This window comes from Microcebus murinus, chromosome 3 (assembly GCF_040939455.1).
Source record: "Microcebus murinus isolate Inina chromosome 3, M.murinus_Inina_mat1.0, whole genome shotgun sequence".
NCBI classification, from domain to species: Eukaryota; Metazoa; Chordata; class Mammalia; order Primates; family Cheirogaleidae; genus Microcebus; species Microcebus murinus.
Window position 1 is genome coordinate 114,729,988 of NC_134106.1, and position 12,187 is coordinate 114,742,174.

Consider the following 12,187-nt stretch of genomic DNA (forward strand, 5'->3'; position numbering starts at 1 on the left):
CCCGTGCGCAGTCTGCGGCCCCGGCGCGCTGGGGGTGGGGGGCGGGGAGGTGAAGGAGGCCAGGCGAGGAGAGGAGGGGGGCTTGAAGGTCTCCACCTGGGCGGGTCCAGCCGTGGAGGCGCATCTTGTGTGAGTGTGAGTGAGTGAGTGAGTGTGAGTGTGAGTGTGTGTGTGTACAGAGACAGCCCCCAACCCCGGCCCGCCGCTCCCTGCCCGCCCCGCCTGTCACCCCTCGTCCCTGGGAGCCCGCGGGACCCGGCCGGCGAACTCAACAGGCCCGACCCGGCGCGGGGCCTGGGGCGGGAGGAGGCGGCGGGGAAGCGCAGAGAGGCTCGGCTTCTTGAGCGGGGCAGGGGCGCCCTCCGCCGTCCACGGCCACACCACCCCGAACGCGCCCGATCCCGTCTGGTCTCGGAAGCTAAGCAGGGTCGGGCCTGGTTAGAACTTGGATGGGAGACCGCCCGGGAATACCGGGTGCCGTAGGCTTCTTCTTTTTTTTTTTTGCCTCTGGTTCTGTCGCGTTTCTGGGAGTGCGGGGGCGGCCCGGGGTGGGGGTGACCCCCACCCTCAGCGCCCGCCGCGGTGCCTGGCGCCCCAGCCCGCGCCGTTGGGCCTCCTCTTGTCCCGAGCCGTGACACCGCCGCCACGCGGCAGCATGCGTGGCTTCTGGACAGTCAGGTCTCAGACCAAAGGTCTGCTCTGTGGGAGCCGACACGCTGGAGGAAACCTTGAGAGTCTGAGAGGGGAGGGAGTTCCAGAAGAAGGCCAGGATGTCATTTTGAGGGAGTATGTGACCAGAACTCCTCCCGTTGCTTTTGGGGTTCTATGGGCTACACGTAGGAATCTTTGGTGGTGGCACCTGATGTTCGGGGATCCGGAGTCACACCCAGACCTGCTCCACAGGCCTCCTTTTACTTTTCTCTTCGGATTCATTTTTTTTTTTTTTTTTTGAGACAGAGTCTCGGTTTGTTGCCCAGGCTAGAGTGAGTGCCGTGGCGTCAGCCTAGCTCACAGCAACTTCAAACTCCTGGGCTCCAGTGATCCTTCTGCCTCAGCCTCCAGGGTAGCTGGGACTGCAGGCATGCGCCACCATGCCCCGCTAATTTTTTATATATATATCAGTTGGCCAATTAATTTCTTTCTATTTATAGTAGAGACGGGGTCTCGCTCTTGCTCAGGCTGGTTTTGAACTCCTGACCTTGAGCAATCCGCCCGCCTCGGCCTCCCAAGAGCTAGGATTACAGGCGTGAGCCACAGCGCCCGGCCGGATTCATTATTTTTAAAAAGTGTCTCTTATCTCTATTATTGCATTTTCTTTTCTCTCTCTTTTCAAGCAGATGATGGGAGTCCAAGTATTAAGGTGACATGTGTTGCCCGTGCCCCCCTCCCCCCCCCGTGTTCTTATTCATTTACCTCTCATGTTGTTCCAGCATATTGTGGGGGCACCAATGTTAAGGTCGGGTGCGTTGCCCTCTCCCAGCCTCCCCCCTCGGGTCAGAGCTTCAAGTGCGCCCATCCCCCAGTCGGTGCGTACCCACCCCATTCCTAATGGATGTGTATGCCCATCCCCTCCCCCCACCCGCCCGACACCCACCCGAAGAAGGTGATTCCTCTGTGTCCACTTAGGTGTCCATCGGTTCGTACCCATTTGCTGGTGAGCGCGAGCACGTGGTGCTCGTGTGTCCATTCTTGGGATACTTGGCTTACTGGAACGGGTTCCAGCTCTGGCCAGGAGAACCACGAGAGGTGCCCCCTCACCGCTGCTCCTCATAGCCGAATAGCACTCCGTGGTGTCCACGCGCCACATTTTATTTACCCACTCGTGGGTCGATGGGCACTCGGGTGGCTTCCAGGTCTTTGCGATTGTGACTTGTGCCCTGACACTAACCCTAACCCTTACCCAGCCCGTCTCCTCCACGGCCCCTGCCTGACTGACTCCTTCCCGCCCGGCCTATCACCTGTCACCGTCCTCTGCCCCTGCCTGACACGCTCGTCCCCGCCCGGGCCGTCACCGTCCTCGGCCCCTGCCTGACGGGGCTCCTCCGTCGCCTGGGCCTTCCAAGGGCTTGGTGTGGACGCTGGTTCCAGGACGCCCTCCCAGGAACCCGGTAGCAGGGCGGCCGCAGCGTCTCGTGCAACCCAACCGTCCGCCGGCTGGCCGCCGTCGCTAAGTGGCCTGCGGGGGACGTGCTCCCGCTGTGCCGTGGGGGCCCAGCCTGGTGTCTTCTCTGAGGCCCCGCGGCTGCCGCTCCCCGCAAGGGGATAGCCGCGGAGGTGGGGACCGCCTCCTCATGGGGACGTATACCCAGCTCTCCACGTCGGATTCCGGGGCTCTCTGTCCTGCCAGAAGGCCCAGCTGGCCTGCGGGTCCTTAGAGTGGCAAAAACATCCGAAAACTGAGATTGAGGGTCCGGTGGGTGTCTGCACTTTTGTGCTGGGCACCCCAGGGAGGCCCGGGGGCTGGCTGGACAACGTGGTCTGCTGGGCTGGGGGGGGGTTTGGAGGAGCAACTGATGCCCTTTGCACTTTGGGTAGCAAGTGTCTGAGGTGTCTCTGGGCCCTGTGCCATGTGGGGGCGAGGGCGGGGTGGGAGGAGGAGGAGGAGGAGGAGGAGGAGGAGGAGGAGGTGGGAAGGGCCGTGGCCTGCAGTGGTGTTCCCCGGGGTGGCACAGCATGTGGCTTCTTCCACGGGATGCTTGGCCTGGGCTCCCTGCACCTGGGCCTTTGGAGGACTGGCCCTGTGCTTGCCAACACTTCCTGCAGGGACCCAGAGCTGGGAGGTTGCATCTCTCAGCCCTGGGTCGGGCAGAGCCCCAGCGGGCCATGCCCACAACCTCTCTCAGCAGGGGTCCCCCAGAAGACTCCTTTGGGACCAGGATTCTCTTGCGGGTGACTCTTTAAGGTCTGGCCCCTGGATGGAGGGGCACCAGGAGTAGAGGAGCAGGAAGGGGAAGGGGGTGGCCATGCGAGGGGACACTTTCAGGCCAAGTCCCAGCTTCAGTCTGATCCTCCTGGGAACCCCGGGGTGGACATCACACCTCCTGGTTGCCCCGCTCTGAGACAAGGAGCCGGGCTTCGCATTCCCACAGCAGCCAGTCGTGGGCTGAGGACACCTGGGGCGTTGGGAACTCCCTGGCTTCTCCTTGGTTTAACATCTGGAGCTGCTTGTGAATTGTGCCGCCACACACACCCGAGTGCAGGTGTCTTCTGCACAGACTGCGGGCCTCGCTCTTCTGAGTGCCGCTAGCTCGCGACCCACCCACTGGTGAACCTGGTCAGGGTACTTTCTCTCAGGGGCAGACTCTGATCCGGGCGGGCTACCGGTGTCTCTGTTTGCTCCTTTCTTTCTTCCACTTCGGGAAAGGCTTCCTTACTGGGTGTGGAAATCTCCTATGCCTTTCCTCGCCTATTCTGTCAGCTCTAAAATTCTCTTTCGGTTGCCACCCTCACAGATGGATTAGGAAACTCTTTGCGGTGCACTCATTAGTGAAATGACCTCAATGACGCTGGAATCCAATATCTAATGGCCGATTTTTAGCGAGTCCACACGCCAGGGTGGTTGGGGTCCAGTGCAGCCCCGGCCAGGCCCAGGCCCCTTGGACTGGGCCACAGGAGGACACAGAGGAGGGTCCCGGCCCCCACGGTAGCGGTGCGGGCAGTTCTCCAAGGGCTTGGGTGTTTTCCAGAGGGAGGAGATGGAGGGGACTGATTTCTTCAGCGCCCCACAAACCACGCCACCCCACCCCACCCATGGGACACATCCCGAGAGAGAGAGAGACGCCCCATACACTGGCTCCCCTCCCCCGTGCGCTGTGCCCCAGCCCTGGCCCGGGGGAATAGGCGGCCGCCGGGCCACAGGGTGGGGGGCGCAGCTGAAAGGGGTTGTGGGGGAGGGCCGCCCCTGGCTGGGGTCAAAGGGCGAGCGCCCCGCCCCTCCCGCCCGTGCGCAGTCTGCGGCCCCGGCGCGCTGGGGGTGGGGGGCGGGGAGGTGAAGGAGGCCAGGCGAGGAGAGGAGGGGGGCTTGAAGGTCTCCACCTGGGCGGGTCCAGCCGTGGAGGCGCATCTTGTGTGAGTGTGAGTGAGTGAGTGAGTGTGAGTGTGAGTGTGTGTGTGTACAGAGACAGCCCCCAACCCCGGCCCGCCGCTCCCTGCCCGCCCCGCCTGTCACCCCCCGTCCCTCGGAGCCCGCGGGACCCGGCCGGCGAACTCAACAGGCCCGACCCGGCGCGGGGCCTGGGGCGGGAGGAGGCGGCGGGGAAGCGCAGAGAGGCTCGGCTTCTTGAGCGGGGCAGGGGCGCCCTCCGCCGTCCACGGCCACACCACCCCGAACGCGCCCGATCCCGTCTGGTCTCGGAAGCTAAGCAGGGTCGGGCCTGGTTAGAACTTGGATGGGAGACCGCCCGGGAATACCGGGTGCCGTAGGCTTCTTCTTTTTTTTTTTGCCTCTGGTTCTGTCGCGTTTCTGGGAGTGCGGGGGCGGCCCGGGGTGGGGGTGACCCCCACCCTCAGCGCCCGCCGCGGTGCCTGGCGCCCCAGCCCGCGCCGTTGGGCCTCCTCTTGTCCCGAGCCGTGACACCGCCGCCACGCGGCAGCATGCGTGGCTTCTGGACAGTCAGGTCTCAGACCAAAGGTCTGCTCTGTGGGAGCCGACACGCTGGAGGAAACCTTGAGAGTCTGAGAGGGGAGGGAGTTCCAGAAGAAGGCCAGGATGTCATTTTGAGGGAGTATGTGACCAGAACTCCTCCCGTTGCTTTTGGGGTTCTATGGGCTACACGTAGGAATCTTTGGTGGTGGCACCTGATGTTCGGGGATCCGGAGTCACACCCAGACCTGCTCCACAGGCCTCCTTTTACTTTTCTCTTCGGATTCATTTTTTTTTTTTTTTTTTTGAGACAGAGTCTCGGTTTGTTGCCCAGGCTAGAGTGAGTGCCGTGGCGTCAGCCTAGCTCACAGCAACTTCAAACTCCTGGGCTCCAGTGATCCTTCTGCCTCAGCCTCCAGGGTAGCTGGGACTGCAGGCATGCGCCACCATGCCCCGCTAATTTTTTATATATATATCAGTTGGCCAATTAATTTCTTTCTATTTATAGTAGAGACGGGGTCTCGCTCTTGCTCAGGCTGGTTTTGAACTCCTGACCTTGAGCAATCCGCCCGCCTCGGCCTCCCAAGAGCTAGGATTACAGGCGTGAGCCACAGCGCCCGGCCGGATTCATTATTTTTAAAAAGTGTCTCTTATCTCTATTATTGCATTTTCTTTTCTCTCTCTTTTCAAGCAGATGATGGGAGTCCAAGTATTAAGGTGACATGTGTTGCCCGTGCCCCCCTCCCCCCCCCCGTGTTCTTATTCATTTACCTCTCATGTTGTTCCAGCATATTGTGGGGGCACCAATGTTAAGGTCGGGTGCGTTGCCCTCTCCCAGCCTCCCCCCTCGGGTCAGAGCTTCAAGTGCGCCCATCCCCCAGTCGGTGCGTACCCACCCCATTCCTAATGGATGTGTATGCCCATCCCCTCCCCCCACCCGCCCGACACCCACCCGAAGAAGGTGATTCCTCTGTGTCCACTTAGGTGTCCATCGGTTCGTACCCATTTGCTGGTGAGCGCGAGCACGTGGTGCTCGTGTGTCCATTCTTGGGATACTTGGCTTACTGGAACGGGTTCCAGCTCTGGCCAGGAGAACCACGAGAGGTGCCCCCTCACCGCTGCTCCTCATAGCCGAATAGCACTCCGTGGTGTCCACGCGCCACATTTTATTTACCCACTCGTGGGTCGATGGGCACTCGGGTGGCTTCCAGGTCTTTGCGATTGTGACTTGTGCCCTGACACTAACCCTAACCCTTACCCAGCCCGTCTCCTCCACGGCCCCTGCCTGACTGACTCCTTCCCGCCCGGCCTATCACCTGTCACCGTCCTCTGCCCCTGCCTGACACGCTCGTCCCCGCCCGGGCCGTCACCGTCCTCGGCCCCTGCCTGACGGGGCTCCTCCGTCGCCTGGGCCTTCCAAGGGCTTGGTGTGGACGCTGGTTCCAGGACGCCCTCCCAGGAACCCGGTAGCAGGGCGGCCGCAGCGTCTCGTGCAACCCAACCGTCCGCCGGCTGGCCGCCGTCGCTAAGTGGCCTGCGGGGGACGTGCTCCCGCTGTGCCGTGGGGGCCCAGCCTGGTGTCTTCTCTGAGGCCCCGCGGCTGCCGCTCCCCGCAAGGGGATAGCCGCGGAGGTGGGGACCGCCTCCTCATGGGGACGTATACCCAGCTCTCCACGTCGGATTCCGGGGCTCTCTGTCCTGCCAGAAGGCCCAGCTGGCCTGCGGGTCCTTAGAGTGGCAAAAACATCCGAAAACTGAGATTGAGGGTCCGGTGGGTGTCTGCACTTTTGTGCTGGGCACCCCAGGGAGGCCCGGGGGCTGGCTGGACAACGTGGTCTGCTGGGCTGGGGGGGGGTTTGGAGGAGCAACTGATGCCCTTTGCACTTTGGGTAGCAAGTGTCTGAGGTGTCTCTGGGCCCTGTGCCATGTGGGGGCGAGGGCGGGGTGGGAGGAGGAGGAGGAGGAGGAGGAGGAGGAGGAGGAGGTGGGAAGGGCCGTGGCCTGCAGTGGTGTTCCCCGGGGTGGCACAGCATGTGGCTTCTTCCACGGGATGCTTGGCCTGGGCTCCCTGCACCTGGGCCTTTGGAGGACTGGCCCTGTGCTTGCCAACACTTCCTGCAGGGACCCAGAGCTGGGAGGTTGCATCTCTCAGCCCTGGGTCGGGCAGAGCCCCAGCGGGCCATGCCCACAACCTCTCTCAGCAGGGGTCCCCCAGAAGACTCCTTTGGGACCAGGATTCTCTTGCGGGTGACTCTTTAAGGTCTGGCCCCTGGATGGAGGGGCACCAGGAGTAGAGGAGCAGGAAGGGGAAGGGGGTGGCCATGCGAGGGGACACTTTCAGGCCAAGTCCCAGCTTCAGTCTGATCCTCCTGGGAACCCCGGGGTGGACATCACACCTCCTGGTTGCCCCGCTCTGAGACAAGGAGCCGGGCTTCGCATTCCCACAGCAGCCAGTCGTGGGCTGAGGACACCTGGGGCGTTGGGAACTCCCTGGCTTCTCCTTGGTTTAACATCTGGAGCTGCTTGTGAATTGTGCCGCCACACACACCCGAGTGCAGGTGTCTTCTGCACAGACTGCGGGCCTCGCTCTTCTGAGTGCCGCTAGCTCGCGACCCACCCACTGGTGAACCTGGTCAGGGTACTTTCTCTCAGGGGCAGACTCTGATCCGGGCGGGCTACCGGTGTCTCTGTTTGCTCCTTTCTTTCTTCCACTTCGGGAAAGGCTTCCTTACTGGGTGTGGAAATCTCCTATGCCTTTCCTCGCCTATTCTGTCAGCTCTAAAATTCTCTTTCGGTTGCCACCCTCACAGATGGATTAGGAAACTCTTTGCGGTGCACTCATTAGTGAAATGACCTCAATGACGCTGGAATCCAATATCTAATGGCCGATTTTTAGCGAGTCCACACGCCAGGGTGGTTGGGGTCCAGTGCAGCCCCGGCCAGGCCCAGGCCCCTTGGACTGGGCCACAGGAGGACACAGAGGAGGGTCCCGGCCCCCACGGTAGCGGTGCGGGCAGTTCTCCAAGGGCTTGGGTGTTTTCCAGAGGGAGGAGATGGAGGGGACTGATTTCTTCAGCGCCCCACAAACCACGCCACCCCACCCCACCCATGGGACACATCCCGAGAGAGAGAGAGACGCCCCATACACTGGCTCCCCTCCCCCGTGCGCTGTGCCCCAGCCCTGGCCCGGGGGAATAGGCGGCCGCCGGGCCACAGGGTGGGGGGCGCAGCTGAAAGGGGTTGTGGGGGAGGGCCGCCCCTGGCTGGGGTCAAAGGGCGAGCGCCCCGCCCCTCCCGCCCGTGCGCAGTCTGCGGCCCCGGCGCGCTGGGGGTGGGGGGCGGGGAGGTGAAGGAGGCCAGGCGAGGAGAGGAGGGGGGCTTGAAGGTCTCCACCTGGGCGGGTCCAGCCGTGGAGGCGCATCTTGTGTGAGTGTGAGTGAGTGAGTGAGTGTGAGTGTGAGTGTGTGTGTGTACAGAGACAGCCCCCAACCCCGGCCCGCCGCTCCCTGCCCGCCCCGCCTGTCACCCCCCGTCCCTCGGAGCCCGCGGGACCCGGCCGGCGAACTCAACAGGCCCGACCCGGCGCGGGGCCTGGGGCGGGAGGAGGCGGCGGGGAAGCGCAGAGAGGCTCGGCTTCTTGAGCGGGGCAGGGGCGCCCTCCGCCGTCCACGGCCACACCACCCCGAACGCGCCCGATCCCGTCTGGTCTCGGAAGCTAAGCAGGGTCGGGCCTGGTTAGAACTTGGATGGGAGACCGCCCGGGAATACCGGGTGCCGTAGGCTTCTTCTTTTTTTTTTTGCCTCTGGTTCTGTCGCGTTTCTGGGAGTGCGGGGGCGGCCCGGGGTGGGGGTGACCCCCACCCTCAGCGCCCGCCGCGGTGCCTGGCGCCCCAGCCCGCGCCGTTGGGCCTCCTCTTGTCCCGAGCCGTGACACCGCCGCCACGCGGCAGCATGCGTGGCTTCTGGACAGTCAGGTCTCAGACCAAAGGTCTGCTCTGTGGGAGCCGACACGCTGGAGGAAACCTTGAGAGTCTGAGAGGGGAGGGAGTTCCAGAAGAAGGCCAGGATGTCATTTTGAGGGAGTATGTGACCAGAACTCCTCCCGTTGCTTTTGGGGTTCTATGGGCTACACGTAGGAATCTTTGGTGGTGGCACCTGATGTTCGGGGATCCGGAGTCACACCCAGACCTGCTCCACAGGCCTCCTTTTACTTTTCTCTTCGGATTCATTTTTTTTTTTTTTTTTTTGAGACAGAGTCTCGGTTTGTTGCCCAGGCTAGAGTGAGTGCCGTGGCGTCAGCCTAGCTCACAGCAACTTCAAACTCCTGGGCTCCAGTGATCCTTCTGCCTCAGCCTCCAGGGTAGCTGGGACTGCAGGCATGCGCCACCATGCCCCGCTAATTTTTTATATATATATCAGTTGGCCAATTAATTTCTTTCTATTTATAGTAGAGACGGGGTCTCGCTCTTGCTCAGGCTGGTTTTGAACTCCTGACCTTGAGCAATCCGCCCGCCTCGGCCTCCCAAGAGCTAGGATTACAGGCGTGAGCCACAGCGCCCGGCCGGATTCATTATTTTTAAAAAGTGTCTCTTATCTCTATTATTGCATTTTCTTTTCTCTCTCTTTTCAAGCAGATGATGGGAGTCCAAGTATTAAGGTGACATGTGTTGCCCGTGCCCCCCTCCCCCCCCCCGTGTTCTTATTCATTTACCTCTCATGTTGTTCCAGCATATTGTGGGGGCACCAATGTTAAGGTCGGGTGCGTTGCCCTCTCCCAGCCTCCCCCCTCGGGTCAGAGCTTCAAGTGCGCCCATCCCCCAGTCGGTGCGTACCCACCCCATTCCTAATGGATGTGTATGCCCATCCCCTCCCCCCACCCGCCCGACACCCACCCGAAGAAGGTGATTCCTCTGTGTCCACTTAGGTGTCCATCGGTTCGTACCCATTTGCTGGTGAGCGCGAGCACGTGGTGCTCGTGTGTCCATTCTTGGGATACTTGGCTTACTGGAACGGGTTCCAGCTCTGGCCAGGAGAACCACGAGAGGTGCCCCCTCACCGCTGCTCCTCATAGCCGAATAGCACTCCGTGGTGTCCACGCGCCACATTTTATTTACCCACTCGTGGGTCGATGGGCACTCGGGTGGCTTCCAGGTCTTTGCGATTGTGACTTGTGCCCTGACACTAACCCTAACCCTTACCCAGCCCGTCTCCTCCACGGCCCCTGCCTGACTGACTCCTTCCCGCCCGGCCTATCACCTGTCACCGTCCTCTGCCCCTGCCTGACACGCTCGTCCCCGCCCGGGCCGTCACCGTCCTCGGCCCCTGCCTGACGGGGCTCCTCCGTCGCCTGGGCCTTCCAAGGGCTTGGTGTGGACGCTGGTTCCAGGACGCCCTCCCAGGAACCCGGTAGCAGGGCGGCCGCAGCGTCTCGTGCAACCCAACCGTCCGCCGGCTGGCCGCCGTCGCTAAGTGGCCTGCGGGGGACGTGCTCCCGCTGTGCCGTGGGGGCCCAGCCTGGTGTCTTCTCTGAGGCCCCGCGGCTGCCGCTCCCCGCAAGGGGATAGCCGCGGAGGTGGGGACCGCCTCCTCATGGGGACGTATACCCAGCTCTCCACGTCGGATTCCGGGGCTCTCTGTCCTGCCAGAAGGCCCAGCTGGCCTGCGGGTCCTTAGAGTGGCAAAAACATCCGAAAACTGAGATTGAGGGTCCGGTGGGTGTCTGCACTTTTGTGCTGGGCACCCCAGGGAGGCCCGGGGGCTGGCTGGACAACGTGGTCTGCTGGGCTGGGGGGGGGGTTTGGAGGAGCAACTGATGCCCTTTGCACTTTGGGTAGCAAGTGTCTGAGGTGTCTCTGGGCCCTGTGCCATGTGGGGGCGGGGGCGGGGTGGGAGGAGGAGGAGGAGGAGGAGGAGGAGGAGGAGGAGGTGGGAAGGGCCGTGGCCTGCAGTGGTGTTCCCCGGGGTGGCACAGCATGTGGCTTCTTCCACGGGATGCTTGGCCTGGGCTCCCTGCACCTGGGCCTTTGGAGGACTGGCCCTGTGCTTGCCAACACTTCCTGCAGGGACCCAGAGCTGGGAGGTTGCATCTCTCAGCCCTGGGTCGGGCAGAGCCCCAGCGGGCCATGCCCACAACCTCTCTCAGCAGGGGTCCCCCAGAAGGCTCCTTTGGGACCAGGATTCTCTTGCGGGTGACTCTTTAAGGTCTGGCCCCTGGATGGAGGGGCACCAGGAGTAGAGGAGCAGGAAGGGGAAGGGGGTGGCCATGCGAGGGGACACTTTCAGGCCAAGTCCCAGCTTCAGTCTGATCCTCCTGGGAACCCCGGGGTGGACATCACACCTCCTGGTTGCCCCGCTCTGAGACAAGGAGCCGGGCTTCGCATTCCCACAGCAGCCAGTCGTGGGCTGAGGACACCTGGGGCGTTGGGAACTCCCTGGCTTCTCCTTGGTTTAACATCTGGAGCTGCTTGTGAATTGTGCCGCCACACACACCCGAGTGCAGGTGTCTTCTGCACAGACTGCGGGCCTCGCTCTTCTGAGTGCCGCTAGCTCGCGACCCACCCACTGGTGAACCTGGTCAGGGTACTTTCTCTCAGGGGCAGACTCTGATCCGGGCGGGCTACCGGTGTCTCTGTTTGCTCCTTTCTTTCTTCCACTTCGGGAAAGGCTTCCTTACTGGGTGTGGAAATCTCCTATGCCTTTCCTCGCCTATTCTGTCAGCTCTAAAATTCTCTTTCGGTTGCCACCCTCACAGATGGATTAGGAAACTCTTTGCGGTGCACTCATTAGTGAAATGACCTCAATGACGCTGGAATCCAATATCTAATGGCCGATTTTTAGCGAGTCCACACGCCAGGGTGGTTGGGGTCCAGTGCAGCCCCGGCCAGGCCCAGGCCCCTTGGACTGGGCCACAGGAGGACACAGAGGAGGGTCCCGGCCCCCACGGTAGCGGTGCGGGCAGTTCTCCAAGGGCTTGGGTGTTTTCCAGAGGGAGGAGATGGAGGGGACTGATTTCTTCAGCGCCCCACAAACCACGCCACCCCACCCCACCCATGGGACACATCCCGAGAGAGAGAGAGACGCCCCATACACTGGCTCCCCTCCCCCGTGCGCTGTGCCCCAGCCCTGGCCCGGGGGAATAGGCGGCCGCCGGGCCACAGGGTGGGGGGCGCAGCTGAAAGGGGTTGTGGGGGAGGGCCGCCCCTGGCTGGGGTCAAAGGGCGAGCGCCCCGCCCCTCCCGCCCGTGCGCAGTCTGCGGCCCCGGCGCGCTGGGGGTGGGGGGCGGGGAGGTGAAGGAGGCCAGGCGAGGAGAGGAGGGGGGCTTGAAGGTCTCCACCTTGGCGGGTCCAGCCGTGGAGGCGCATCTTGTGTGAGTGTGAGTGAGTGAGTGAGTGTGAGTGTGAGTGTGTGTGTGTACAGAGACAGCCCCCAACCCCGGCCCGCCGCTCCCTGCCCGCCCCGCCTGTCACCCCCCGTCCCTGGGAGCCCGCGGGACCCGGCCGGCGAACTCAACAGGCCCGACCCGGCGCGGGGCCTGGGGCGGGAGGAGGCGGCGGGGAAGCGCAGAGAGGCTCGGCTTCTTGAGCGGGGCAGGGGCGCCCTCCGCC

General features: G+C 62.9%; 3 pseudogenes; all 3 read left to right on the forward strand.

Moving 5' to 3' along the window:
• Positions 1-367: 367 nt before the first annotated feature.
• On the forward strand, positions 368-486 carry LOC142870103 (uncharacterized; annotated as a pseudogene).
• A 3,820-nt stretch (positions 487-4,306) lies between these two features.
• On the forward strand, positions 4,307-4,425 carry LOC142870104 (uncharacterized; annotated as a pseudogene).
• Positions 4,426-8,246: 3,821 nt separating this feature from the next.
• LOC142870105 (uncharacterized) lies at positions 8,247-8,365 on the forward strand (annotated as a pseudogene).
• The last annotated feature ends 3,822 nt before the right edge of the window (positions 8,366-12,187 follow it).